Raw genomic sequence first — 6,019 nt, 5'->3', positions numbered from 1 at the left:
CTTTTTACTCAAATGAATAATCCATATTTGGAAAAATGTTATTCTTCATTCTATAGTTATCATTTATTTAATATGGCCTTGTATTGTTTCTAGTTTTTATTTTATATTTATTTAAAATTTATTACATTATTAATTTATATAAAGTTTTGATGGAAACAATACCCTATTAACAGATTTCCCAAATTGGTTCGAACATGACTATATAATATTCAAATAATAATTAATAACGTTCGGAAACAATTAAATATTTTTTTTTATAATATTAACAAAATATTTAGTAGAACATGAGAAATTAATAGTTGGAAGAGGTAACTATTATTTATTGAAACACGTGAATAATACTAACCAAGTTTTGTTTAAAACAATTTCTTAGACAAAGAATTCAATTTACTAAGAACAAAAACTAAAAAAAATAATAATAAAATTAAGTTGGATGATTATTTTTGAGAAGAAATTAATAAAAATAATGATATTTAACTAAAATATGAAAAAGTGTATGAGAAAAACAAGAATGAGTTATAAAAACAACAACAAAGGAGTCATAGCAGCAGTGAAAATTGGATTCAAATCAAGTCTTATGCGATTGTACAAACATAATGATATTAACATCTGAAAATGTAAATATATGTATAAGTTTAAAAAAATATAAATAGATGTTTCTTTTTAATTTAATGTTAACAATATTCTAGTATAGAGGATGTCAATGAAGAAAAGACAGAGGCTATGAGGCAGGTAGATGAGAGGAGGAGTATCGACCGGAGGGGCGAGGGGTGGGGGGCGGTTGGGCGCAGTCCCAGGCCGGAGCAGAACGGAGGAGTTCAGGTCTACACCCTCACCTCATTCAAACTGGGGCCACTCTCACCTCACCAAGGTACTGTCTTAATCTCTCACACAGTCATTAGCATCCTTTCTACATTACCAATAACAAACTTTTTTTTGATAATTCGGCGGCAAAATTACACTTTCAGCCCGACCTAGCAGAGCTGAGATAGTTTTACTACGAAACAGGCTATTTATGTATTAATATGCATATTTGAAGAAGGCACGAAGCTTTTTAGGTGATTTAAAACAAAAAAAATGGGTAGGATGATCCGATTTCGAACAAGTTAGTTCATTTGGGCGCCACAATTTTTCCTGTCAATTTTTTTTTTCTTTTTTTTTGTGGATTTAATTTGGCATTAGCGTAAAGGAGTAATTTGCTTTATGCTTTATTTATTATATTTTGCATAATTTTACATGCATTTATACATGTATTATGCACAATTATCATGTTATTTAAACAAAAATATTTAATATATGCTTTAGGGTATAGTAAATATGATTTTTCCTTGACATACTTTTTTATTTTAAATTGCAGCGCTTAAATCGATAGCTATGACTATTTTAAAATGGCTTTTTCCCGCTTTAATTATATAATCTGTATCGAAGGCGTAAAAAAAAAGATTCGACGACATTTCCTAGCCAAGGACGAGCAGCAGATATCCACACATATATTGTTTTAAATTGGTCTTTTTGAACTTTGCAGATAAGGGCCTAGGAGGGGTGACCTCTTGACCCGCTGTTTGACGGCTGTGAAGTGGGTGGGTGGACTTGGCGCAGGCGCACGGTCCTAACTCGCATCCAAACATCTAGGCTTTATATTAATTAGGACACTATTGAAGAGAGATTGCAGGGCGAGAGCTGTGCCCCACTGGTCCCCCGGGCCTGCGGGTCCACTCATGCCCAGTGCGGCGAAGGCGGTGTCGCTACCGTTCAATACGACTATATCGAACCCGCACTCTTTCTTTCTTTCGACGGCTCAGCTTTGTGCCGAGTCCAGAGCCCGGAGTCTCGCTGTCTGCCGCCCGACTCTTCCTTTCAGATCCACTTTCCTTCTCTCTCTAATTGCCATTCTGTTGTAAGAGTCACTCTCATCCACAGATGTTTTCAAAATAAAAGTATTCTTTAATAGAATTGCTTAGATAATACGAACCATGCATATTACATTGGACGAATTTTATTTCTACTATATTTAGCAGATGCTAAAATTTTCGTATCTCAATTTAAAAACTATTTCCTGAATCGAAAGCAAAAAAAAAGACCTGAAAATGCACAAATTGATGTATAGTAATTAATATGTCAATGGAATATAGAACTATCAACTAATATCACAGGATAAGAACAAATCATTTAGTGTTGAGGAATTAAAACTGAAAGAAGGATGGCAGATACTCGAATATATCATTTTTTTTTTTAAAACTAATTTGGAAACTCATTACCTATTCAGTAAAAAAGTTGAAGGCTCCTTACGAAACAAGAACAATCCTTAATTGCTGTTATATTTCCATGAGTCTACAAAAGCATCAACATTTGGTATTTACATTATTTCTGACATCTCCCCAGTCAACATATGACGACATTATATGAATATATGCAACGAAAATGAATAATATTTGGTCTGTCCACTCACATGGCATGAATTACCACTTTTGCTGCTATGACCAATACATTTCCTACTGTATCTCCACTAATTATTTTCTGATAATGATTTTATTTATATTTATTTTTTTTATATATATTATTTGACAAGTTAATTGTCTTTCAAATGAACAGCTGAGCCCTTTTTCAAAATGAAAACTAGTAGTATCAGCTCAAAAATAATGGTATACCAACTACCAAGTATAAGCATCAATATATTTTATTTCGTGGAGGGGTTGACAATTAACGATATTGTCGTCATTAAAAACTAGAAGTCCAAAGTATACAAGTTGAAAAATTGTACCATAAATAAATTACAAGATTGATTGAACTACAGGGTAAGACTAAGTAAGATAATTTTTATAAGATTTTATTATGAAACAGAACCCTGGAATGTTCTGGAAGTCTTATAGATTATTTGAAAAATTAGTGAACCAAAAGCGAACAAGTTTCTATGGATATGTTGCCAAAATTACTTCTAAAAAACTTCTAAGCTGATAATTTTTTTAAAAAATATTTAACTCAGTTATATAAGTAAATTAAAAACATGACCATAAAGCTATATCTCTGCTATTACTGATCCGATTTCGATGATTTTTTTTTTTTTTTTTTATAATTTTTTCCTTATCAAATCGAGAAGTACGTAGTTTATCATGACACAAACACTTTGTAAGCTATGAGAAAATAAAATTTTATTTTCATCATAACTTGTTTTCTATGATTTATATATGAAAAATTAAGGGGCTTTAATCGGATGACTTTAATCAAGTGCCATCAGAATTGGTTGGAATGTTTTAGCACTATAATCTAGAGAAAACCACGTCATACGACTTTTGGGTGACCGATTTGGTAGACAGGAGAATTGGGAGTCGGAATCGTACAAAAAAAAAATGGCAAAATCGGTCCAGTGACAAACCAATGTAAAAAAAAAAAGAAAAGAAAAAAAAAGTTTTTACGGATTCGAAACTCGATGAGAAATGAATATCAAAAAATTGACTCGATTCCAGAAATTTCCTTACCTATTTTATAAGGAAAGTAATAAATAGTATTATATTAAATTATATTATTTAATATAGTATTATATTATTTATTATTAGTTTCCTAAAAATTAATGGGTATTAGTTATCTCATTACGGTTGCCAAATATTTTAATGATTTTGAGCTAATTCTTGTCATTTGTACATCGAGGAAACACCAATTATACTATTACAGTTTTGATACCAAACTCAATATATAATAAATTAAAATAATAAACCCTATATAATAGTAGAACTAAATGAAGTCAGTTCTGGTAAAAATTGTATAGCTCATACATTAAACCACAAGCTAAACCAAACTGAAAATGGAACATTTACACCATGACTGGAAAATCAGCTAATTAATACCAATTGATGATCTATGTGTGACTTACATACTACAAGAAAGAGAAGGGGCCCACATGTTAAAAAAAAAAAAATTATTTATTCATATTTATGGATGTAGTTTATTATTCATATAAGAGGTAGTTTTCAACCACCGCAAAACCACAAGTCTCTTAACTATAAGTTAATTATTTAGTAAACTGCCTACGTTTTAACAGATCCACCAGTTTTTATCCACGAAATGGGCCATTTTCGTATTGATATCTTCCAATAATTATTTTTATATATTTATGTTAGTGGTAAAAAGAGCCCGTATTTAACTTCATTTAATTTTCCAAGGAGATTAAAAATTTACAATATTGGTTATGTGCTTAGTGATTTATCCTAAAATTGATTAAAATTCGTAATTTGTTTTCTCTAGTTATTTTTTAACGAATCGGACCCTTTTTGAGCTACCACCACTATAAAAATGGGAATCAGTAAGAAATGTTACTTATTATTAAAATGTTTTAACTTTTAACACAGCCCGTTGCATAACCATGTTTCAGAAGAGTAACAAATAATATATCAAATTAGCAGACCTGAATTAAACCATTCTCATAGTAAAAGCGAAATGCTTACCATACTTACATACTTGGAAGCCTGAAAAGTCACCCTAAAGACAAAAGGCAAACGAAAAAAAAGTTACTCAATCAAATCTTCTAAACTAGGAGAATTCAACATATTCCGAACAGTACGCAATGAGAATGAAGAATTGGAAATTTTCTAAATGTTTGCGGTTGAAAGAAATGAATAAAGAAAGGATTGGATAAAGGTGACCTACTTCCAGGTAGAAGAGGAGGCTCATTTTGATAGTGCCCCCAACAGAAACGCACCTGGGTCATGTAAGATATAATATAGGTTCATTGCAACAATAAAAAATGTTAACCTTCACCTTACACAACCATCTGCATACTGACACTAATATTTCAAACTGAATTATTATTAGTTCATAATATAAATATTTATAAAAATAAATAATTCTCACTTTTCGTACCAATATGTCTATACATATTATGTAACACATATTTATGTAAACACGCACACACACAATGGGATGTGGGGTTGATATGTGAAGATTGAGATAAAGGAAATTGTTAGAGGGGGGTATATTTTACTGCATTGAGAATGCATTTGAAGTGGGACGTTTTGGAAATTAATGATATAAGGATTTTTGTTTTTGGCTCCAATCTTCTTGAGTCAGTTCAGTAAGTCAAGTAGTGGTTCCCAGTCTAGTCTCAGGTTTTACCTGTGTTTGCCACATTTGTAGCCATCCTGTCGGTGCTAAAATCTGGAGCGGTAGGTTAGTACTCTATTGATGTCTCTCTGAATTGTATTCTGTACTTGTCACATATTGACGGACTTAAACAAATCTAGTATAAACAACTATTTAAACACACAGGAATAGTGAGAGAAACTACTTTTAAACTAACTTTTAATTCTCTAAAAGAATTAAAAGACTTATGGGAAACGAAGAGACAGAGGGTAGAAAAAAAAGATGTGATAAGTGTTCCTAATCTGGCCTCTACGCAATTAAAAAAAAAATACGTCATCAAAATATTTATTCTCTTATTTAGATATTTAAAGCTAAATCATAAATCGGCTTCAAGACTTTAACTAGCGAGGCATATAAAGACCTTCCCGAGCTGTCTGGAACAGTCCAGACAGTTCTAAAGAGGAAAAGGCTACGGACGTGGGAATACTAATTCTATGAAAAGTTTTGCTGATACAATTTGGGAAAATATCAGACAAGTGTCCGAGAGTTCTTGTCAATGTGTCCTTGGAGTTAAAAAAATTATATACATAGCTATTCAGTTTTTCTGTTATTTTCTATTTACGCCTTCACTAAATGTAGAAAAACCAAAATAGGCGCAATTTTTCTGCCGATGTACGATAAAATTGTTTTTATTATGTATTATTTTTATTAAACTTAACATTATTATGTATTATATATATATATATTTTATTGTATGATAAAATGTCACGCATATTACACCATAGTGGTATAATAAAAAGTTTTTTTTTTGGGTAGAATATTGCCAATTGAAAAAATATTGAAAACCTGAAAGAAACTTCTAGTAAAGTGAGCAAATAAATTTTGTTAGTAAAAAAGCAATTTAGATTCATTTTTACGCCCCCAATAACCCTTCTATACAAATTTT

General features: G+C 31.0%; 1 protein-coding gene across 35 annotated transcripts in view; it reads left to right on the top strand.

The window, feature by feature from the left end:
* Window positions 1-787: 787 nt before the first annotated feature.
* The window catches only part of para (paralytic), a 198,827-nt gene continuing 193,595 nt past the window's right edge, over window positions 788-6,019 (top strand). For all 35 annotated transcript variants that reach the window (XM_067048423.1, XM_067048408.1, XM_067048417.1 and 32 more), the window contains exon 1: window positions 788-871. The gene's annotated coding sequence lies outside the window, so the exon portion shown is untranslated. The remainder of the gene's footprint in view (window positions 872-6,019) is intronic.

This window comes from Halyomorpha halys, unplaced genomic scaffold (assembly GCF_000696795.3).
Source record: "Halyomorpha halys isolate HHAL.00 unplaced genomic scaffold, Hhal_1.1 Scaffold730.1, whole genome shotgun sequence".
NCBI lineage: Eukaryota > Metazoa > Arthropoda > Insecta > Hemiptera > Pentatomidae > Halyomorpha > Halyomorpha halys.
Note: the sequence above shows the minus strand (reverse complement) of the source record. Positions and strands in the feature narration are given on the sequence as shown.